Source organism: Pimephales promelas, chromosome 5 (genome assembly GCF_988280905.1).
Source record: "Pimephales promelas chromosome 5, fPimPro1.hap1.1, whole genome shotgun sequence".
Lineage (NCBI taxonomy): Eukaryota > Metazoa > Chordata > Actinopteri > Cypriniformes > Leuciscidae > Pimephales > Pimephales promelas.
Genome location: NC_142773.1, coordinates 10,757,126 through 10,781,754, shown reverse-complemented (window position 1 = coordinate 10,781,754; position 24,629 = coordinate 10,757,126). Strand labels below are relative to the sequence as shown.

Here is a 24,629-nt window from a genome sequence, read left to right as displayed (position 1 = left end):
AACTAAAGTGAAATTGTCATTGTGTAGCACCTGTTGTTAGTGTTTTTAGGTATTTGTTTTGTTAGTTTTATGAGTTTACAGTGTGTCTTTTAGGTGGCAATCTTCTATTGTTATGGACTTTAGATATTTATGAAATGTTTTGGTAGTTTTAGAGCATTTTGAATGTGAAATTAAATTAAGTTTTTTTTAAATGCTTACACACAATTTCTGAAACCATTCCTCCTTTTTCTTGAAACGCTACACATAAAACGTCTCGGGTTATGACTATAACCCTTGTTCCCTGAGAAGGGAACGAGACACTGCGTCGATAAAATCGACTCTTTGGGGACGCTCCCTAAGCGTGCGCCTCTGAAGTATGAATGAAACTAATCCAATCCTGATTGGTGTTGCGTCGTGACGTAACATGTGACGGCATACCCGGAAGTATAAAAGTGACGCTGTCACAACACACACTAGCCTCGCGATGAAGCAAGACGCTCAAGGGTCTAAAAAAGGGGCGTGGCAACACGACGCAGTGTCTCGTTCCCTTCTCAGGGAACAAGGGTTATAGTCATAACCCGAGACGTTCCCTATCGAGGGAACTCAACACTGCGTCGATAAAATCGACTCTTTGGGGAATGAGTACCCACTAGGCCACGCACCGAACAGACCCGCCCCAGAGTGAAACTGATTAGGCCCTCAGCAAGGGCCGAGTACGTGTGCACCGGGCGTACTGGGAAGGTTGAGACTATAAAACCTGATGAAAGTATGCGGGGTAGCCCAGCCGGCTGCCTCACAAATCTCCTGCAGAGGTACTCCCGACAGAAGGGCCCTAGAGGAAGCCATGCCTCTAGTCGAGTGAGCCCTCAAGGCCAAAGGTGAAGGAACCCCGCGCACCTTGTAAGCCTCAGTAATAGCCTGGACAATCCAGTTACTTATAGTTTGTTTGGTCGCCGGGAGCCCCCTCTTAGGTGACCCAAAGCATACTAACAACTGGTCAGATCTTCTCCAAGAAGCAGACTTTTCCAGGTATACACTCAAAGCTCTGACGGGGCAGAGCAAGTGAAGCCTCTCTTCTTCCGCCGACACATGAGGTGGAGGATGGAATGCCTGAAGGACTACAGAGCGAGCCGTACTCGAAGGAACTTTAGGTACGTAGCCCGGACTCGGGTGCAAAAAGGCCTTTACTTTGCCAGGGGCAAACTCCAAGCAAGCTGGCGTTACCGCCAGGGCCTGGAGATCTCCCACCCTCTTAAGAGAAGTAATCGCTAAGAGAAAGACCATTTTTAGCGTTAAGTCCTTAGGCGAAGCCGACTCTAAAGGTTCGAAGGGAGCGAGGGACAACCCTTCCAGAACTATCGCCAGGTCCCAGGCAGGAACCCTGGACCTGGTCGCCGGCCTCATCCTCCAAGCACCACGGAGAAACCTAATGACCAATTGGTGCCTCCCCAGAGGTCCACCATCTACTGGCGCGTGGAAAGCCGAAACGGCAGCCACGTACACCTTAAGAGTGGACGGGGAGAGACCCGCAGAGAAACGATCCTGAAGGAATTCCAGAACTGAAGCCACTGGGCAGTTTACTGGATCCAACCTTCGTTCTCCACACCAAGTGTGAAACACCTTCCACTTGAGGCCATATAATCTCCTGGTAGATGGGGCCCTAGAGCTAAGTATGGTTTCAACCACCTCAGCTGATAAGCCAGCATTCAGGTACTGAACCCCCTCAGAGGCCAGACCCACAGCTTCCACAACTCTGGGCGAGGGTGGAAGATTGTGCCCTCCGCCTGAGACAATAGATCCCTCCTCAGAGGAATCGGCCACGGCGGAGCTATGAGGAGTGATATTATATCCGAGAACCATACTCGTGTCGGCCATCTCGGGGCAACCAGAAGTAGACTGATGCCCTCTTGACGGACCCTCTCCAGGACCCCTGGGAGCAGAGCGATCGGGGGAAAAGCATACAGGCGAAGCTTCGGCCAGGCCTGTACCATGGCATCCAACCCCAGCGGGGCTGGATGTGAGAGGGAGAACCAAAGTGGACAGTGGGACGTCTCTCGAGACGCAAACAGATCCACTTCCATCGGTCCGAACCTCTCCCATATCGACTTCACCACCTCCGGATGAAGTCTCCATTCCCCGGGCCTCAGCCCCTGCCTCGACAGGATGTCTGCTCCCCGATTCTGAACCCCTGGGATATACATTGCCCTTATTGACAATATCTTCCCCTGGGACCAAAGGATAATCTGATGCGCCAGTCTGCACAGAGGGCGCGATCTGAGTCCCCCTTGTCGGTTCAGATAGGCCACCACTGACGTATTGTCCGTCCGTATTAGGACGTGGCGACCCTTGAGGTCTGGGAGGAAGCTCCTCAAAGCCCTGAACACAGCCATCATTTCCAGGCAATTTATGTGCCAAGTGCGATGATGGTCCTGCCACAGACCCCTGGCAAAGCGGCCGTCCATGACCGCGCCCCAGCCAGTAAGGGAGGCGTCTGTCGAAACGGTTTCCCGGCGACATGACACCCCCAACACTGGCCCTTGGGATAGGAACCAAGGCTTCTTCCATATTTGCAGAGACTGAAGGCACTTGCGCGTTACTCTGATCATACGGAACGGATTCCCTTTGGGTGAGAACCCCTTGGTCTTCAACCACCACTGGAGGGGCCTCATGTGAAGGAGGCCCAGAGGAATAATGTTGGATGCCGCTGCCATGAGGCCCAGCATCCTTTGAAAGTGTTTCACAGTGACGGCCTGGCCTAGCTTCACCCTGGATACCATCGCCAGAATTGACTCGATACGTGCGGGAGACATACGTGCCTGCATTGTAACCGAGTTCCACACGACTCCCAAAAAGGTCGTGCCCTGGGACGGTACTAGCACACTCTTCTTCAAATTGAGTCTTAACCCCAATTTTTGAATATGGCCAAGAACGACATCTCGATGCCGAACTGCCATCTCCCGAGACTGGGCCAGAATAAGCCAGTCGTCGAGATAATTCAATACCCGAATCCCCTGAAGTCTCAATGGAGCAAGGGCCACGTCCATACACTTGGTAAATGTGCGGGGAGAGAGTGCTAGGCCGAACGGAAGAACCCGATATTGGTATGCTTCGCCCCCGAAAGCGAACCTCAGGTACCTCCTGTGACATGGAAGGATGGAGATGTGAAAATAGGCGTCTTTCAGATCTATCGTGACAAACCAGTCCTCGGACCTGATTTGATTCACGATTGTTGGAATGGTCAACATTCTGAATTTGAACCTTCTCAGAGACCGGTTCAACACCCTGAGATCCAAAATTGGCCTTAACCCCCCATCCTTCTTTGGAACTATAAAGTACCGGCTGTAAAACCCGGACTCCCTGTCTACCGGAAGAACACGTTCTATGGCTCCTTTCGACAGCAGAGTCTGTACTTCTTGTTCCAGCACCTGAGCCTGCTCTGGGACCACCGCAGTGAGCACCACCCCAGAAAACTTGGGGGGGCGGTGCGCGAACTGCAGTCTGTACCCAACTCGTATTATCTGCAGGACCCATGGAGATATGTTGGGAAGATGATACCATCCCTCTACAAAATCTACTAAGGGTACCAGCCTCTCGAGGCTGGCCTCCGGTGTCTTCAGGGTATTCTCTTCGACTACCTGAAGCTGAATATTGGCAGGCTGTAGTCGATTCGGTCCCTGCGACCATAACCGATGTTTTAAAATCGTCTTTTCGCTGGAAATTGATGCGGCCCGAAACGCTGTTAACGGCGGACCTGCATCTTTTCCTAGAGGGCCCCGCTGCGAGAACAACCTCGGTTGTCTCACTGCGGAGGGGGCAGCCCTCTGAAGTCCTGCCGTGGCTAGGACCTCTTTTCCGAAGTCCTCCTAGCCTGAATGACGTCCCTCAGGTCGCCCCTCTGGCCGGAGGACTTCGGTTTTTGGGAGCGTTTCCTCTGTTGCCAAGACCCCGGAGGGGGGGCTCTAGAGGAAACGCTCTCCTTCTGCTCTGCCCTATGGGAGGAGCTGGCTGATGGCTGGGGCTGATCGCTTTGCCCCACCCTACTAGATTTGGCCTTCGCTTTCCGGGGGAGGTACTGCTGGAACGCCGCAGATTGTTTCCTCGACTCCTGAAACCTGTCGACAACCGAATTAACGGCGTCGCCGAACAGGCCAGAAGCCGAAAGCGGCGCATCCAGCAGGAAGGACCTATCCTTTTCTTTAATTCCAGATAAGTTCAGCCACAGATGCCTCTCCGTGGCCACCATGGCCGCCATAGAGCGGCCAATAGCGCTGGCTGCTTCCCTAGTGGCCCGGAGAGACAAATCTGCGGCCTTCCTCAACTCCGCGATGTCCTCAGGAGTAGGCCCCTCCCCCTCATCCAAATCTTTCAGGAGGTCGGCCTGGTATGCCTGCAAAATCGCCATCGAGTGCAGACATGAACCAGCCCGACCCGCCGCCATGTAAGCCCTGCCCACTAATGCAGATGTTTCCCTGCAGGGCTTACTAGGCAACACCGGGGTCTTTAGGGAAGACGCCGATTCGGGAGAGAGATAGCTCGCTAAAGCCTCCTCCACTTTCGGCATCTTCCCATATCCCATATCTCGAGCCCCCACAACATTGCTGTAATCTATTATACTGGGACTCGAAATACGGGACGAATGCGGTCTTTCCCACGATCTCGCGATCTCTTTATGGAGATCGGGGAAAAACGGCAGACCCCGGCGGTGAGGCTGTGACCTGCGCTGCAGGTAACGCTCGTCCATTTTACTTGTGACTTGCGTTTCCTGCTCATGTTGTGGCCAGCTGATGTTTAGTCTGGCCACAGCGCGCGTCACAACCTCCACCAGCTCCTCATAATTCAGGCCGCGTGATGGCGCGCTGAGATCACGGTCGTCCGCATCAATGCTGAGCACGTCCACTTCCTCAGAAGCAGACAGCTCAAGCATCGGGACCTGATCGCGGGCAGGAGAAACCGCAGCGCGGGCTCCCACACCACTCTCAGAGGCCGCGGGATCAGCCGATGGAGAGCGAGAAAATGCCTCAGCATTCTCACTCTCCTCCGCCAGATCCCGCTGCGAACCCCAGGATCTCAGTCGCCGCATCGCCTCGACAAATGCGGGACCGGAACCCTGGGGAACGCGAGCCTGACCGTGCTCGTCAAAGCACGCCAGCCGGGAGCGCAGCACTCTAATAGGCATAGCCTCACACATTTCACAAGCAGCCCCCTCGAGAGCTGCCCGTGCGTGCTGCACTCCCAAACAATTCACACAAAGAGAGTGTGCGTCCCCACCCGTGATGTAACGAGGGCAGGGATGCACACACTTCTTGAACTGCTCACTGGCCATTCTTTTCAATAATAAGACAAACAACACCAAATAAGACAAACAGTTTCAACATAAAGCGCTTGCTGAAGAGCGAAAGCTAGTGTGTGTTGTGACAGCGTCACTTTTATACTTCCGGGTATGCCGTCACATGTTACGTCACGACGCAACACCAATCAGGATTGGATTAGTTTCATTCATACTTCAGAGGCGCACGCTTAGGGAGCGTCCCCAAAGAGTCGATTTTATCGACGCAGTGTTGAGTTCCCTCGATAGGGAACCACAAAGCACATATACAACATGAAAAACATTACACATCTCTTGCAATGGTTTCGCAAAGGTTTTGCACAGTAACTGTACACACAAACCATCAAATTATTATCTATGGTTTAGGTTTGACATGCCAAACTCATGGATATGACAAATGTAAAACATTACTCTCTTGTGTCTTTTGCTTGTTCAGTGTGCAGTGGAGTGTACAGGAGTTTCTCATAGACCTCATGTGTTTGTACCTACAGTATTGTATGCACAACAAATTGAAAATCTTTAGTTCCCTTTCGTCCTGGGAACTCCAACGTGTTGTCGGGGAGTTCCCTGACGAATTGGGACCACGCTAGGGAGCCTTATTACCTCTGATAGAATTAACAACGAGCCAATAACCATTGGCATGCAATCTTTGCATTCCGCGAGCCGCCTACAAGCGCGAATATAAAAGCGGAAGCAAACATTGCATAGACGCTTTTTACTTCGGAGCCTCTAGTGCCTCAGTGCTGCTGTTCCTTACCTTTTGAAGAGAAACAAGCTGGAGAAAGAAGACTCTTTGACGGCTGCTGGTGTGATGGCGCTTGTGTGAACAACGCGACTGAGAGCAGCACAAGGGCTTGCAGTTTCACCCGGAAGTGTCTGCTAATCACTTAGCACCGCTAATCCTGCGGTGCTTCGGCGCTTCAAATTGCTTTTTTATTTTATTTTCCTTCTGAAAGAGCTCCTCGATGTATTCGCGTCCTTTTTAGGATGTCGACTCACCCGTGCGTTTCTGGATGCGGTCGATATCTCCCTCAGGAAGATTGCCATAAACACTGCCTCTCGTGCTTGGGCTTAGCACACGCGGAGGCGGCGTTTGTGGATGAGTCATGCTCTCATTGCGGGAATATGTTAGCCCAGGAGTTCTCCGTCGCCCATAAGCAGTCGGAGGCTGTACGGCATGTCCTGCACAGGGGGCGGGCCTCCAGCTGCTCCCCGTCGCCAAGGCCGTCTTCCGGCACCAGCTCCCCATCCAGCACAGCTTTCCAACCCTGGAGGCCGGAAGTCTGGTTGTAGGTTGACGGCCTAGCCCGCTCAGAAGCCCCGGCCCCTTGCCTTAAGAGGAAGGGAGGGAAGCTTTCCTGACTCTGGCGATCTGAGGGAGGTCCAGGAATCTTCTCTACAGGGGGGTGTCTCGCCACACCTCCTTCCCCCGGGGGAGGGCCGGGCCGAAAATCTTTTTGGCTGTTCCACCGTTGACCACACGGTCAGCGGTACCCAAAAGATCTGTAATAGAGCGGTTTCTTCCTTCTTCAGGTCATCTTTGGTGGAGACTGGCGAGCACACGGTCTCCTCCACCCAAGAGGGTCCGAAAAGCAGTGGATGCTGTCTCTGAGCAGCATTGCTCTCATTCCCCAGTCTGCAGATAGCCTCGGTCCTCGGTTGCGTCGCTCCTGTCAGTGGCTGGGCCTGGAGGGGCAGAGACCAGCTTACGAGGAGGCAGGGCCTCGTGCTTCGCCTCTTCCCCTCCCCTCGCCACGGGGCGGCCCGCAGCAGAAAGCCCACGGGCTCTCTCTGCCGTCTGCCCCCCGGTGGAAGCAGGTTCCTGGCGAACTTCACGCCCAGACCCCACTTCCAGTGGATACTTTGCCACTGGAGCCGGGTCCCTGCCTTCCACCTCGCTGCCCCTCGCGGGTATGCCGGTGGTTTGGGTGGGCTCGTTGGGTCGGTACCTAGAAGCCTCGCTTCCGGGTCCGTCCCGATGGCTCATCCGCACCATTTGGTTCGGCTGTGCAATTCAGTTTGCAGACCGGCCTCCCAGGTTTCATGCGCATTCACTTCACCTGTGTGCGGTCAGTGGACGCCCCTGTCCTGCGGTAGGAGTTCGAGGTCCTGCTGGCGAAGGACGCGATCGAGCTGGTCCCTCCTGCCGAGATGAGGACCGGGTTTTACAGCCCCTACTTCATTGTACCCAGGAAAAGCGGTGGGTTACAACCAATCCTGGACCTGTGAGTTTTGAATCGGACCCTGCTCAGTCTCCCGTTCAAGATGCTCACACAGAAGCGCATTTTCGAATGCTTCCGTCCCCAGGATTGGTTTGCAGCGATCGACCTGAAGGACGCGTACTTTCACGTCTCGATTCTTCCTCGACACAGACCGTTTCTACTGTTTGCGGTCGAGCGTATCAGTACAAAGTCCTGCCCTTCGGGCTGGCCCTGTGTCCCCGCGTCTTCACGAAAGTGAGAGAACAAGGCGTTTGCTTTCTCAAGTGCGGTCACAGGGACATGGTGCTATGGCACCTCAGCCGGTTGGGGCTTCAGGTCAACTGGGACAAGAGCAAACTTTGCCCCGTGCAGAGGATCTCTTATCTCGGTATGGAGTTGGACTCGGTCGCCCAGACGGCGCGCCTCACGGAGGAACGCATCCAGTCAGTGCTCACCTGCCTCCGGTCCTTTCGAGGCAGGAGAGTGGTTCCACTGAAACTATTTCAGAGGCTCCTGGGGCATATGGCAGCCACAGCCGCAGTAACACGGCCTGTTACATATGAGACCGCTCCAGCACTGGCTTCTCGATTGAGTCCCGAGGTGGGCGTGGCAGAGCGGCACGTTCAGGGTCAAAGTAACCCCGCATGGTCGCCAAACCTTCTCCCCATGGTCGGATCCTGCATTTCTTCGGGCCGGAGTGCCCTTAGTCCAGGTTTCCAGACATGCTGTGGTTTTCACGGATGCCTCTGCCATGGGGTGGAGGGCCACGTACAAAGGGCATGCACTCTCGGGTCTGTGGACGGGGCCCCAGCTGCATTGGCATATCAACTGCCTGGAGTTGCAAGCAGTACGCTTGGCTTTGTGCCACCTCAAGGGGTTTCTCAAAGACAAGCACGTACTGGTCAGTACGGACAGCACTGCGACCATTGCATATATCAATAGTCAAGGTGGTCTACGCTCCCGCTGCATGTCGCGACTCGCCTGTCACCTCCTCCTGTGGAGTCAGAAGCATCTGAGGTCGCTTCATGCCACTCATGTTCCAGGGGAGCTCAACCATGTGGCAGACGAGCTTTCACGGTTGCCTCCCCTGCCAGGAGAATGGCGACTCCACCCCCAGGTGGTTCAGCTGATCTGGAGTGTTTTCGGAGTCGCACAGGTAAACTGGTTTGCTTCTCCGGACACGACCCGCTGCCAGTGGTTTTACTCCCTGTCCGAGGGGTCCCTCAGCACAGACGCCCTGGCCCACAGCTGGCCCCGGGACCTGCGCAAGTATGCGTTTCCCCCAGTAAGCCTTCTAGCACAGACACTTTGCAAGGTCAGGGAGGACGAGGAGCAGGTCCTGTTAGTGGTGCCGTATTGGTCCATCAGGACTTGGTTCACGGAACTCATGCTCCTCGCGACAGCCCCTCCTTGGCCGATTCCTCTGAGGAAGGACCTTCTTCTCAGACACGGTGCACTCTATGGCACCCGCGTCCAGACCTCTGGAAACTCCATGTCTGGTCCCTGGACGGGACGCGGAGGTTCTAGGTGATCTACCACAGGCAGTGGTAAACACCATCACTTCTGCTAGAGCTACCTCCAAGGCCTACGCCTTGAAGTGGAACCTGTTCGTCGAGTGGTGTTCCTCCCGCCAGGAGGACCCCCGAACTTGTCCGATCAGAGTTGTGCTTTCTTTCCTACAAGATGGGTTGGAGCGTAGGCTGTCCTCTTCCACCCTCAAGGTGTATGTTGCAGCAATAGCTGCGCATCACGATGTAGTAGAAGGTAAGTCCGTGGGGAAGCACGACCTGGTCATCAGATTCCTCAAGGGTGCTAGGAGGTTAAATCTGCCTCATGCTTTGCACTCTGTACCCTCTTGGGACCTAGCTCTGTTACTGAGAGCTCTCCAAAGTACTCCCTTTGAGCCTTTGCTGACAGTAGAGCTGAATATCCTGTCCATTAAGACAGCGCTCCTGTTGGCATTGGCCTCTTTCAAGAGGATCGGGGATCTGCAGGCTTTTTCGGTCGACGAATCGTGCCTAGAGTTCGGACCGGCCTTTTTCGTGTTATTTTGAGACCCCGCCCCGGATATGTGCCCAAGGTTCCTACCACTCCCTTCGCGGACCAGGTAGTGAACCTGCAAGCGCTGCCCCAGTAGGAGGCAGACTCAGCCCTACCTTTTCTCTGTCCAGTCCACGCCCTGCGGGTTTACATTGACAGAACGCAAAGCTTCAGGACCTCAGACCAGCTCTTTGTCTGCTACGGAGGCCAGTAGAAGGGGGAGGCTGTCTCCAAGCAGAGGTTAGCTCACTGGTTAGTGGATGCTATCACCCGAGCGTATGAAGCTACGGGAGAGCCTTGTCCTCCCAGGTTGCCACGAGAGGTGTTGCCGCCTCCTGGGCTTTGGCTCAAGGCGCCTCGCTGTCAGACATCTGTAGAGCTGCGGGCTGGGCGACACCGAACACATTCGCTAGGTTCTATTAGCCTATGTGTGGAACCGGTTTCCTCCCGAGTACTCGATACGACTAGTGGTGCGAGGGAATAGGTTGTGTGTTGGCTTGCTACGCCACTCCATGCCTCTGCCGGATACGTGCGTCTTCTGCTCCGTTGGCACCCTACGTTGGTTAGCCTCGGGAGTTCCTCCATCACCCCTCCGGTGCCAGGCGTGGCGGACCGCCAGGCGCCAGGTCTACTACCTCTAGGGAGTTGTTGTGTAGACTGGGTGTTATGTCCAGTGGTCTCTTCGGTGACCCATTATGCCACGTGCAGTCCAGCCGTGTCTTCCCCTTGACAGATTTCCTTTGGATTGGGACTACCTCAGTGACTGCCATATGTTTCACTATCCCCTGGGCTAGTACATATGTGTATTCCAGGCCTTCTTTAGGCGGCTGGCTTCCGCAGCGTTCCCTTCCCCTTCTTCGGGTTGGGCACGCTTTCCCAATGTTATCCATGTCCACTGATTGGGTCTTGCGGAACAGCAGTGTGACTCCCTAGCTAGCTACCGTTATTTCTGAAACTGCGTGGGTAGTGTCGCTGGGCGCTGGAAGGGGCCAGCACCATGGCGTTTTATTAGGGATCCCAATTGGTCAGGGAACTCCCCGACGACACGTTGGAGTTCCCAGGACGAAAGGGAACGTCTCGGTTACGTATGTAACCCTCGTTCCCTGAGTACAGGGAACGGAGACGTGTCGTCCCTTTGCCATGTTTCTGTACCTTCGCGGAGGTCTGTTCGGCTCCTCAGCGAAAAGCGTCTATGCAAAGTTTGCATCCGCTTTTATATCCGCGCTTGTAGGCTGCTCGTGGAATGCAAAGATTGCATGCCAATGGTTATTGGCTCATTGTTAAATCTATCAGAGGTAATAAGGCTCCCTATCGTGATCCCAATTCGTCAGGGAACTCCCCGACGACACGTAACCGAGACGTTATTGAACTGAACTGAATCAACACTGAACTGAATTGAGCTATATGATACTATTGGCTTGTTAGAGCTGCTTTAGAACAGAATTTGAATTTTAACTATTGTGAAACTGCTTTGAAACTAACTTATTTCTTTTCTGAAAACACTGAGAAAAAAATGTTGCTTCTCAAAACACTGAGATTTGATTTCTAATGGCTCGTTTCCACTGAGGGGTACGGTACGGTACAGTACGGTACGGGTCGGGTACACCATGATCAGGCTTGCGTTTCCACCGCCAACAGTACCCTTACTTGATAGGCGTGGTATGCTGGAAAGAAGCGATCAACGTCATTTTCGCGCGAAGAAAGTGACATAGTAAACAAGAATGGATGACAGACAGCAGATCTTGTTCTTGCTTCTCGGCATGTTTGTCACTAGAAACAAGCGCTGGCATTAGGCGTTTCCAAGAAGCCAACGCAAAGTCCGACTCGGAGAATGATCCCGAGGACGCGAGTCCAGTAATGCTGTTAATGGAACAGCGCGTTCTTGAACTTCTGTTCTAATTCTGTTCTAAAGCAGCTCTAACAAGCCACTGAGCTGGCTCTGCAACTCCGGTTATCTCTGTATGTTCATTTTAGGCAACAATAAAACGAAATATGTTATAAAACACCACTCTGCTTCTTTTCGATTTCATTTCAATACATTTTAAACATTCTAAAGCACATAAATGTGGTTCAGGCAACGCATAGCCTATTGATTATATTCACTGCATGTATGTAACGTTATATTTATAACAAAACTAAATATAAAACAACCCAGCCTCTTTTCGTTTAAATTTAAAAATATTAAACATATTCCAGGCAATGTGTAATGCAATGTATTGCATATCGCATTGGTACAAATGTTGCAATAAACAACAGATGATCTTGTAATAAAATAAAAAAAAATGACAAAACTATCTCTTTTTGTTGAATTTCAATTTTATCAATAATAGCCATTATAAAAGTATAAGTAAAAGGTACAAAAAGATATACAGTAAAGCTTTAATAACATAAAGAAACAATTCAGTCAGTCAAATAGGCTACAAATTCAGCGCCGAAAGATATGAAACTTCACGTAGCCTTCTGCCAAAACTATTGGCCAGGGAACGAATTATAGATTTACGAGACCAAAGATCGCCTGTTAGGTTTATACAAGACGAACTATATCTCATGTTTAACCACTACAGAGACGTCCGAATCAGCGGCAAACATCAGAACAACTAGCCGAGGAAAGGCTGTTCCAGGCGGGGGACACGAGCGCAAGCCTCCGGTGATCGCTTGGAATGGATCTCAGTCAAATGATCATAAATCTATAAATAAACCACAGATTTGAGCTTTAAAAAACTACTTTCTCGCCTGAAAAATTCTTACAACTACATTTCGGAAACGAGCCATAAGTGAATAAATTAGGTATATTTACACTATAAACAGAAATGCTAGGTTGTAATAATTTATTTATTTATCAATACACAGAGTTTTAATTTCCAAGTGAACAAATTAGGTAGAAGTGTTTTCAGACATGATCACTGGATGTGGGTAATCAGTAAATGAGTGTGGCATTTACATTGCAGTGTGAAACCAAGATCAGTTAGATTTGAATGATGTGTCTAATGTAGATTACTGCGTTTAGCATTTTGTTATGTTTCAACGCATTCTCACCCCAAGGCGTCACCTTTGACCATGCTTCAATATTTGACGTTTTAGGCGCCCTTTAGCGTCACTTACATGACGCGATCCTACGGCGTCATCTAACTGACGCTAAAAGAAAGCGTCTGTTAGAGGACGCGGTTAGGTTTAGGTGTGGGGTGGGGGTAGGGTACACGCGATCCTAGGGCGTCATCTTACTGACGCTAAAGGGCGCCTAAAGCGTCAGATATTGAAGCATGTCCAAATGCTTCCCAAGGCGTCAGTTAAGTGACGCCTTGGGGGTGAGAATGGGCTGTATGTTTGTTTTACAATTTCAAACTGAGTGTAAAGCAGATAATGTGCTTGGAGTTTTGCTGAAAATTATGTATATGAGCGAATGGGTTCACTGAGTGGGCCTCAAGTAGGGGAGAGCGGGGCACAACCTAACGCATTTTGGTTTTGGCTCAATTAATTAAAAAATAATTAGTTTAGATTAATATTTTTTTACACAAGCAACATACACATCTCTGCTACAACTGAACACTTAAAGTTTTTTCTAGGACCTACCATTTTCGTACAGTTGCACTGAAAGTGACAGAAGTGCAAATGTTAAGACCCCATATGCGGGGTTAATTGTAACAGACAGAGGGTTAGTTGTAACACTTGTGTGTAACACACATAATTCAGTAGCCTACTATTGTATTTGAATAGTTTGATATTGTTTGTGCATCTGTATAGACAGATATCCATACATCCATCCATCCCTCATCCAATCATCCTTCTATTGTGGATCAATATCATGGATAGAGACATATAGGGCTGCACAGTTTTGCGATAAATAATAATAAATAAAATTATAAAATATTGTAATTGCAATTAAATTAGATTTGTGTGTGGCAGCTGCATGTACAATTATTATTATTAATAATTATAGTATATTATTAATAATAATAACAGTCATAATAATACAAATGAGCTTAAAATAAAAATTTAAAGGGTTTATTGCATTAAAAAATAGGCCATATTTTTAATAAATAAACAAGTTATCATTCATATTACACTAAATTTTAAACATTTTAAATTCCAACATTGTTCCAACAAAGTTAAATGTATGCTCAAACCTGAAAAGTTGTGTGGCTCCGTTTTCATTTGATTATCATTGTACACTTGGAGGCTTAGTTGTAACTGTGTTAGAACTAACCCTGCTGTGTATTACATATTTTAAACCCAGCTAACAGTCGCTAAGAATTGCTGACATGTTTCAAAACGGTGCTATGTTTGAGCCAACATGACAGTGATTAAGGCAATATAAAGTTAGATTTTTGAAATACACCCAACTCAGAAACCGAAAAAAAACCTATGATGAAAAAAATTACTTTCATGGTGTCAAAACACTCCTTGTCCAGTATCTTCATGAAATATTATCAAAACTTTCCGCAAATACGCGTGAGACCGTCTTCTGGCAGCGAGAGAAAAAGAGTAGAAAGACAGCCTGCTTGATCCTGACGAACTATGTAAAACGTCTGTGTTACATTTAACCCCGTGTTAGGTTGTGCCCCGCGCTCCCCTACGCGCTCTTAATGAAGGCTAGACAAAGTATTAGCTAGACATCAGCCTTAACTTTCAAAGTCATTCTCACAGAGCATCTCTGATTCCTCTGGTTTTATCATGAATTTTTTTTTTCTCCCCTATCTGCGGTGTACCTGTACCTGACGAATCATCGCGCCGCGGTCTCCTGCAAAGCGTCGTCATACGTCACCAAACTCACTTGTTTTGTTCAGAAGACGCAGCAGATGTGGACTGCCAACGTCTCACATTTAGGCTACCTACAAAAATAACAGAAAAGGCCAATGTTGCCAACTTAGTCTTTGTCGCTATATTTAGTGATATAAAAAAAGCGACTAGAGACAAATCTAGCGGCTTTTTGGACAAACCTCAGTAACCAAATGTTGCCAGCACAATCCTGTGAGCGCGAGGTTTTCTTTCTCCCTGCCGTCACACCTCTCTCTGCGTCCCTGTTCAGTGAACGGCTGCAGTAGAGGAGCAGCACGGCAGCTGACAGACGCGAATGAGCAGTGTTGTTTCCACGGACTTATCACTTATCTGCTTCTCTTTTGTTTTATATTTAAAGAATTGAGTTTGACCATTTTATTTTCCTGTCTTTTCTTGTGTTTATCACTTGTATAGGCTACTCACTATCACAGTGCATTAGTTCACCCAGTTCCCGAACTCTCTCAATTCAGAAAATTTTACACATAAAAAATAGCTAGCCGACTCGTTCTATTGTCTGACAAAAAAAAAAAAAAAAAATAAGCAAATGAGAACAGCTTTATTGAATATGCGGCTATATTATATTATATTAGCTATATTAAAATACAGTATAAAACATTTGGTTTTGCCTTATGGTTACTAATGGTTAGTTAGTTTGTTCGTGTGTTACAAAGTGTGTGACTTTGTCTCTTAAGTCAATTCTGGACTACAATAGAGCAGATGCAGATGATGAACTGTGTTTTCTGTGGGACATAATAAGTCCCTTTGGGGTGGACTTTGGACTTTTCTCTCTTAGTAAACCTATAACATGCACAAAAAAATATAACAACACAATAAAGGAAAGGGGAAAAGCCAAAAAGCATAATATGGGCATTTTAAGTAAAAATCTATCTATCTTTGCCGCTTTAACCTATAAAAACATGCAGAAGAACATCGCAACTTTTATCGCAACTTTTTAAAAAAGCGGCCGCAACATCAGGCATTTTAGGCCGCAACAATCACAAAAAAGGCCCGCGAAATCCTGGAGGGACTGAGGGGTTAGTTGTAACACTTGTGTGTAACACACATAATTCAGTACTATTGTATTTGAATAGTTTGATATTGTTTGTGCATCTGTATAGACAGATATCCATACATCCATCCATCCCTCATCCAATCATCCTTCTATTGTGGATCAATATCATGGATAGAGACATATAGGGCTGCACAATTTTGCGATAAATAATAATAAATAAAATTATAAAATATTGTAATTGCAATTAAATTAGATTTGTGTGTGGCAGCTGCATGTACAATTATTATTATTAATAATTATAGTATATTATTAATAATAATAACAGTCATAATAATACAAATGAGCTTAAAATAAAAATTTAAAGGGTTTATTGCATTAAAAAATAGGCCATATTTTTAATAAATAAACAAGTTATCATTCATATTACACTAAATTTTAAACATTTTAAATTCCAACATTGTTCCAACAAAGTTAAATGTATGCTCAAACCTGAAAAGTTGTGTGGCTCCGTTTTCATTTGATTATCATTGTACACTTGGAGGCTTAGTTGTAACACTGTGTTAGAACTAACCCTGCTGTGTATTACATATTTTAAACCCAGCTAACAGTCGCTAAGAATTGCTGACATGTTTCAAAACGGTGCTATGTTTGAGCCAACATGACAGTGATTAAGGCAATATAAAGTTAGATTTTTGAAATACACCCAACTCAGAAACCGAAAAAAAACCTATGATGAAAAAAATTACTTTCATGGTGTCAAAACACTCCTTGTCCAGTATCTTCATGAAATATTATCAAAACTTTCCGCAAATACGCGTGAGACCGTCTTCTGGCAGCGAGAGAAAAAGAGTAGAAAGACAGCCTGCTTGATCCTGACGAACTATGTAAAACGTCTGTGTTACATTTAACCCCGTGTTAGGTTGTGCCCCGCGCTCCCCTACCTGTATCTGCAGTGTACCTGTACCTGTATCTGTGAAAAACTGTATCTGCGGTGCCAAGCTGAAAGTTGGTAAGGAGAACTTTAAAAGGAGTTTTGAATAAGAGACCTAGGTATTGAGAAATGTGTGATGAAGCCAGTCAGTATATATGGGAATGACCATAATGCCTGGACAGAGGCCAATGGGCAAATTTAGTCAGGATGCCTACTCTTTTTTCGAAGGATATCCTGGGATTTTTAATGACAACATAGAGTCAGAACCTCGGTTTGACATCTCATCTGAAGGGTGGTGCTTTTTGACAGTATAGTGTCCCCATCACTACCCTGGGGCGTTAGGACCCATACAGGCCACAGGGTGAACACCCCCTGCTGGCCTCGCTAACACCTCTTCCAACAACAACCTGGTTTTCCCAGGAGGATTCCCATCCATGTAATAACCAGGCTGAATCCTGCTTAGCAGTGGGAAACCAGTCTTGGGATATAGGGTGATATTTGCGGCTATATCTGTGATATGTTCTGTGTTGGAAGTGGGCAGACAGGCATGGCCTTTGGAGGATGCCAACGGCCCATCTGAATAGGTCGGCTGCTCATCCAGCCCACAGAGGCATATAAAAAGTCCACCAGTAGTTTTCTGCTCACTGAACATACATTGCTCTGTCATGGCATATCTATAGCAAAAGCAATGGTTAGGCACTCCCTCTAGACTACTGCCTTTCTTCTGTGGAGCTCTGATTAGCGGTACAACTTAAAACCAGAAAGATATTAAAGTTTGTCTCTGTCTTTCTGGATTCATGATGAACAACAATTTAACTGTTGGAGTTAGGGTTTATACAGTTCCTTAAAGAAGTAGTTCACTTTTGAAAAAACTTTTGCTGATAATTTACTCACCCCCATGTCATCCTCGATGTCCATGTCATTCTTTCTTCAGTCGAAAAGAAATTAAGGTTTTTGGTGAAAACATTCCAGCATTTTTTCTCCATATAATGCACTTCAGTGGGAACCAAACGGTTCAAGGTCCAAAAGACACTTTCAGTACAAACTGCAAACTGTTCAAAGGGCTTTAAATGATTCCAGACTATGAATAAGGGTCTTATCAAGTGAAACGATCGCTCATTTAATAAAAAAATAACAAAAGTTTAGGTTTTATAAGCTCAAATGGTTGCCTTGCTCTGTTCTGTGACGCACGTTTGTGACTCTCCTGTTCGAACACATTCATCAAAATGAACAAATCTTTTTCCGAGTCATTGAACGAATTGACTCGGAAAAAGATTGTTAATTTTGATGAACGAGTTTGAACAGGAGAGTCACGAACGCGCATCACAGAACAGAGCAAGCCGAGCATTTGAGCTTATAAAACGTAAACTTTTTTTTTTTAAATGAGCAATTGTTTCGCTTTATAAGACCCTTATTCATCGTCTGGAATCATTTAAAGCCCTTTGAATAGTTTGTTTGCACTGAAAGTGTCTTTTGGACCTTGAACCGCTTGGTTCGCATTGAAGTCCATTATATGGAGAAAAATGCTGGAATGTTTTCACCAAAAACCTTAATTTCTTTTTCGACTGAAGAAAGAAAGACATGGACATCTTGGATGACATGGGGGTGAGTAAATTATCAGCAAAAGTTTTTTTAAAAAAGGGAACGACTCCTTTAAGGAAGTTACTCTTAGTTGATAATATAGAATGGCTGAAAATTAAAATTATCTTATGTAGTCAAGTAAACAGAACACAGTCCTCTCAAAAATTCAGTTCTCTAAGTCGGAAATTAATGTGGTCAAAAAAATGTGCACATTAAAAAAAATAAATTACAAACATTGTAATGCAAGTAAAATGTTGTATAAGTAAGGGGTTAATTGACCCTTCGCCAAGCCACGCCCCAAAACCACCACTGGCCAATCGTGTCTTAGCAACCGTAACTATAGACCATTTCACAAGATGTAAACAACACTGGTCCAGAAGCACTTCCTGTTTCAGTTTTTTTACACTACATAAAAGCTGGGATAAATTACAACCAACAGAACATTTAAAACTGAATCAAAAAGTTAAACAAACATCTTTAAGATGTTTTCTTTACATGTGAAATAAAGACAACAGTTACAAACTGAAACAGGAAGTGCTTCTGGACCAGTGTTGTTTACATCTTGTGAAATGGTCTATAAGCGGGAGGTCTGGCAAGCTTTCGAACGAGGGAAACATGCTGACGCATTGTGCGTATGGATTATGAAAATCTGATACCGGTATCCTAAAAGTTTGGACGGGGGAGAGGAATTGTTTTCCTTCCAGAAGATCTAAAAGCCAAGGGAAGAAATGATGCATGGGCGTGATCAAGCACTGTGGGAGACCCATTCACAACTACCGGTCGACATGGTTAACAAAAACACCTATTGCTTGGAAATATTGATGGGTCATTGGTCATAATGATATGACGTAAAATAAGACGATTATATATGAATATATCGTAGTCGTAAATATATCCCTCGAATACTGCACTCCCTTTTGTCTTGCTCTCTCAGATATTTCACTTGTTCACCAAAAATTACTAATAGGGGTTATGCCAAGGGGGTAATCCATCCACCGGAAGTTGAAGCCTCGCGGGAGCTGCCATCTTGTAGCAGAACTTTACTTGCGTTAGCATTTCCATTTACTCCCATTCATTTTGACGTCACTTTGACAGCAAAAAACTTTACATCTGAGGCGTTTGAAGACCCCATTTGTCCATTTTTTATTTCTAAAGAAACACGAAAATATATAAAATGCTCCATTAGCTTATGTTATGGCCCCGTAGAAGCAGTTTTTTGAAAAAGTAGGCTAACGATTGCGTCATAACCAAGCGACTCTCTGTTGCACAGTAGAGAGATTACTGTATGTACAGGAGAAGCTCGCTGGCAATTGTGGAAACATGGAGGCAAAATGATAAAATAATTAATCAGAATACCTATAGTAAAAGTTTCTCCTGCCCCTAGCTCATGGACAGCTCCTACTCACACTCTGCACTGTAAAAAAAATCTGTGATTTTAACAGTAATAGACTGTAAAAATGCTACAGTGCAAAACTGTTAATTGGTTAACAGAAAGTTTCTGTGCTTTATACAGTAAATAACTGTGATATAATTTTACAGTAAAATACCGTTAAATTTACAGTTTTTGAAAGTGAAAAAGAACAAATCGTTGTATAATTTACAGTGAAAAAACGTAAATTGACATTCCCACAATTGCCTGTGTGACACTTCACATTTGATGTATTTTTGTTGAAATAACTATAGTTCCTCATAGTTTTATTGTTTTTTTTTTTCTAATCAGTTATGTACATTAGGGTGTCATAAATGTTACATTTAATGTTGTTAAATTAATGTTTATTGCATTTTTTAATTTCATGTGTGTTACCATGATGGTGTTTAATTGTAACGTTAAGGAGGCAAGGAGGAATCCAAATGCAGTAAGCAGTTTTTAATAATAATAATAAACAAACAAAAAGGGAAATCCACGGAGAACAAAGAACTTGGAAACAGGAACTCAGAACAAAACTCAGAAACAAGAACTCGAAACAACGCTACAGTGAAACATCGACCGACACCCAACAACTGAAACACAGGGGTTTAAATACACAGACAAACAGGCTAAACGAGGGAACAAGGGGGCGTGGTAAATCAGAAACACCTGGGGAAACTTATAAACAAGAAAAACTACAAAGGACTACAAAACATGGCACAGAAACAGGAAATAACTAAAGTCCACACAAGACAAGGAAAATACAAGACAGGAATCGTGACATTAATGTAAAGTCTGTAAAACCATTAACGTTCCTACCGTATTTTTAATGGTAAAGTTCTGGCAACCACAGCTGCCATTTTTTTACCGTAAAATTTACGGTTTATTTTTTACAGTGCAGTGGTTAGGTGGTCTCTGAGGTAACCTTATAATTTACTCACCCCAAAGCTATCCAAGATGTTCATGCCGTGGAAAAGAAATTTAATGTCTTTGAGGAAAACGTTTAAGGATTTTTCTCCACATAATGGACTTCAAGCAACATGTTGAAGTCCAAATCAATGCAGTTTAAAAGGGTTTTGAAGAGCTTCAAAGCGCTGTGCACGTTCCCAGTTGAGGAATAGGGTCTTGTCTAGCGAAACAATAGTTCATTTTCAAAAAAATTATAAACATTTATATTCTTTTTAAACACAATTGTTCATATTGTGCCATATGCGTTAAAATTAGGCCAGGCATCACGGTGGAAACCTCTAAGTTTAGTGCTTTGAAAATAAACTGTTATTAAACCATTTAAAGGTGAATCCTGTTTTTAGGGAAAGGGAAGATAATGTGCATTCTAAAAATCAAAATAATTTGGATAATAATCTATCATTTGTCTATCATATCATAATCTATCATATCACAATTGTTCATGTTGTGCCATATGCGACGCGCCAGGCATTATGGCATCACGGTGGAAACATGACGCGTCACGTCATCTAAGTTATCTTTCTGTGAACTCCGGTTCAAAAAGGCAGGAAATGGTGAAAAATTCCATCTCATTTTCTCATCCAACTTCAAAATCGTCCGACACCTTTGTTTTAATTTATAATTTAAAAAATATATTTTGTGACGTTTCCAACGTGATGACGTAATGCCTGGCGCGTCGCAGACCAGCACAAGACGAACAATTGTGGTTACAAAAAGTATAAATGTTGTTTTTTTTTAATATGAACGATCGTTTCGCTAGATAAGATCCTATTCCTCAGCTGGGAACGTGCACAGCCCTTTGAAGCTCTTCAAAACCCTTTTAAACTGCATTGATTTGAACTTCAACATGTTGCTTGAAGTCGATTATGTGGAGAAAAATCGGTAACACTTCATTTGAAGGGGTGTGCATAAGACTGACATGACACTGTCATAAACATGACATAACACCTGTCATGAACATGAAGGAGTCTTTATGAATGTTCATGACTGTTGTCATTAAGTGTCACTCGGTAAATTATGACACTTTTAATGCAAAGTTGACATTGTTTAAAATGTCTTTGTTATGACAACTTGACATTAACCTAGACAAAAATGTCTTGATTATGACAACTTGACATTAACCTAGACAAAAATGTCTTTGTTATGACAACTTGACATTAACCAAGAAATCATAACCTGTCAACCTGACATCTTTATAACTAGTCCAACGTGTTCCACTTTACTTGAGGTAAGGGGAAATATTAATGACACTGTTGTTAAAGCATTTGACAGTGTAATAACCCTTAATGACATCTTTATAACTAGTACAATGTGTTCTACTTTACTTGAGGACAAGTAAAATATTCATGACAGTTATAATGGTGTCATGACGGCCAAAGTCAAAACCAACCACATATGACAGGGTAATGTAATGTTAACGCAAAGCTAAATAACTTCTTTAAGTTTGATAATTAGACCTGTTATGACATATTTGTGACAGGTTATGATTTCTTGATTAATGTCAAGTTGTCATAACAAAGACATTTCTGTCTTGGTTAATGTCAAGTTGTCATAACAAAGACATTTCTGTCTTGGTTTATGTCAAGTTGTCATAACAAAGACATTTTAAATAATGTCAACTTTGCATTAAAAGTGTCATAATTTACCGAATGACACTTAATGACAACAGTCATAAACATTCATAAAGACTAGTTCATGTTCATGACAGGTGTTATGTCATGTTTATGACAGTGTCATGTCAGTCTTATGCACACTCCTTCAAATAAAGTGTTACCGAAAAATCCTTAAACGTTTTCCTCAAAAACATTAAATTTCTTTTCCATCGAAGAAAGAAAGACATGAACATCTTGGATGGCTTTGGGGTGAGTAAATTATAAAGAAATGTTCATTTTGATTTGAACTAATCCTGTAACCTCAGAGACCGCCTAACCACTTAGAATGCACTTTTTTAACGAAGTACATTCTTGATCAAAAGCAGTACATATACTCTATTACCCGCCTGCTATGTTACAAATCACTGTAGAGTGATCATTTACAACAATTACTGTGCTGGAACACCCCAGCAGTTAGTCTTGGAGTTTAAACCCATGATCCAGGGCAATAGCCAGAGGAACTATTTCTCTGGCCTCCCCCCCACCCCTTTATATTTCCTCTCTCGACAGTGGGTATGTAAAACAAGCTGGACTCAGACGAGTGTGAGGCTTGAGTGAGACAGACGGTCTCTCATTAGCTGTTCACAATGGGCTTGTGGGATGTGGAGCTGTCCGTCTCTTGCACGCTGCAACTTTTAGAGACTAATAAATCACAGTTACATTTGACTGTGGACAGGCGACCACAAGTGGAATGCTGAGACGCTACCGCAGTTTTGCGGAAAATTATGACCGGATGGAGCGTGAGTCTTCTGAAAGTGTTCCCTTGGTGCAAATTCCTAAGGTCTGTACGTTGTTTTACCTCTAGTATATAACAAGTATAAGTGGCAAATGACATAAGCTAAAATTATTATTTTACTTACTACTATTTTACTTTTGTAACAGAAATGGTTGCATTAGTTCTTAGTATTTGGCAATTCCTCATGTTATTTTACATTTTGAAATTATTCAAGTAGAAGATGTGTTTTAAGTTTTTATTACAAGACATTTTTGAAGGTACATGAACAAATGTGTGAAATATAGCCTAGTATAATATCAATGACGTATGAATGAACATCATTATAATCCATTACCATAGAAAATTTGGTAACCTACATGTATTCACTTATTTATCACAAAATTCCTAAATTTATTTAAATATGCTCTGTAATATTAAATATAATTTAGATTTAGCTAAATCTGCTGCTTTGACTCGTTGTTGTGACTTTTGTGATAAGTGGTCATTACTTACAAATTGTAGCTGGTTACTGATTCCAAATGGACTACTTGCACTGAGCTTCGCGACGCACTTCCGTTTGGAAACAATATCACTTATTTCCGGTTACGTTTACTTTCAATGTGCTGCGGTCAATGAGTTGAACTATTAAATATTTTGGACATTTTTATTGACAGAAGAAGGGATATTCTGATGTTTACTGTGTGTGCAGAATTTTCAAAACTCATCGGAACATGAAGTTTAAATCCAAACCAAGCCAATCCGAGAAAGCTGCGGCTGTTAAAAATACGCCATTATTTCACCACAGGGTGTCAGTATTCATCTACACTATCTAATAACTAATATTAATATCTAATATTAATAACATCAGTACGAAACATGAACATTTATTTATTTGGATTAAATATTGTAATCATTCAGTGTTGTTTTTCAATGTCAATCGTTTTACTATTACATGTTCATGCCCAAAATGCTTAATTAATATTCAGAGCAGTTGACTGTCATTCTCCTCTAGCTGCGTGCGTTCTGATCGTAGGTAGGCACCTCGCGATCATTCATTCATTCATTAAACTATTTTAAAAAGACAGGAATAAAGCCCCAATGCACACTTTTTATTAGTCAAATTCATTAAAAAAAATTAAACTCAAGTATAGAATATAAGTAGGCTAATACTGCTGTTAATGAGACGACAGAAGACTGCTGCAGGTTAGTGGATCATATATATATATATATATATATATATATATATATATATATATATATATATTTAGCCTATTTATTATTCAGAATCGAACAGTTAGAAAGAAAATATATTTATAGGAACATTTCAGCAGGCTCAAGATAATTAATACAGAGATAGTTATTCATTGTTTTAATCAATTGGCGTCCATAAAACGTAGTGATAATAATCTGCATTTTCATACGGACGTGCGATGAACCATATGTCTATGCGATGAACACTCTAACCGGAAACTCCCGGTATGTAATAAGTAGAACGCGGAAGTAGTTGTGCAAGTAGTCCATTACATGACAAAAATTGTAGTTAATAAGGTAATCCATTACATATTTAAGGTAATATATCAGACTACTTTTTGTTTACTTTTAGTAGGTGTGTGCGAAATTACAAAATCTTATTTCCCGATTTTATTTTTATATATTTTTTTTTGACACCATTGAAATGTTCTAGTCCAATACTACTAATACTAATACAGGCAGGGCTGGATACATATATATAATTTCAATGTCTTTTCAGGTGTATTTAAATGTAAAATCTTCTATAATCTATAATAACATTAAACATATTTCATGTTTCCTCCAAACAATGTTTTCCTAAGTAGCTTATCAAGACACAGAAATATGAAAGGTTAGTGAACAACATTTGAACATTTATGACTTGTGTGTGGAACAAACATGTTCAACTGAATTTCTCCATGGAGATAGTTTGATTTTGGCCAAATTAAAGATAGGCTACATCGAGAAGGAATTCATTTGGAATGTGTGGTGCACAAGGAATTTAACAGGTCACACAAACTTTTTAAATACAT

The 24,629-nt window shown here is 44.3% G+C and overlaps 1 protein-coding gene across 3 annotated transcripts in view; it reads left to right on the top strand.

Annotated features, from left to right (window-relative positions):
- LOC120461405 (gap junction gamma-1 protein) overlaps nucleotides 1–24,629 on the top strand; it is a 143,516-nt gene that overhangs the window by 74,405 nt on the left and 44,482 nt on the right. The window contains exon 1 of one of the 3 annotated variants that reach the window (XM_039649575.2): nucleotides 22,412–22,653. The exons of the other annotated variants lie outside the window; for them this stretch is intronic. The gene's annotated coding sequence lies outside the window, so the exon portion shown is untranslated. Of the gene's footprint in view, nucleotides 1–22,411; nucleotides 22,654–24,629 lie in introns of those variants that run through there. 3 annotated transcript variants of the gene reach the window in all.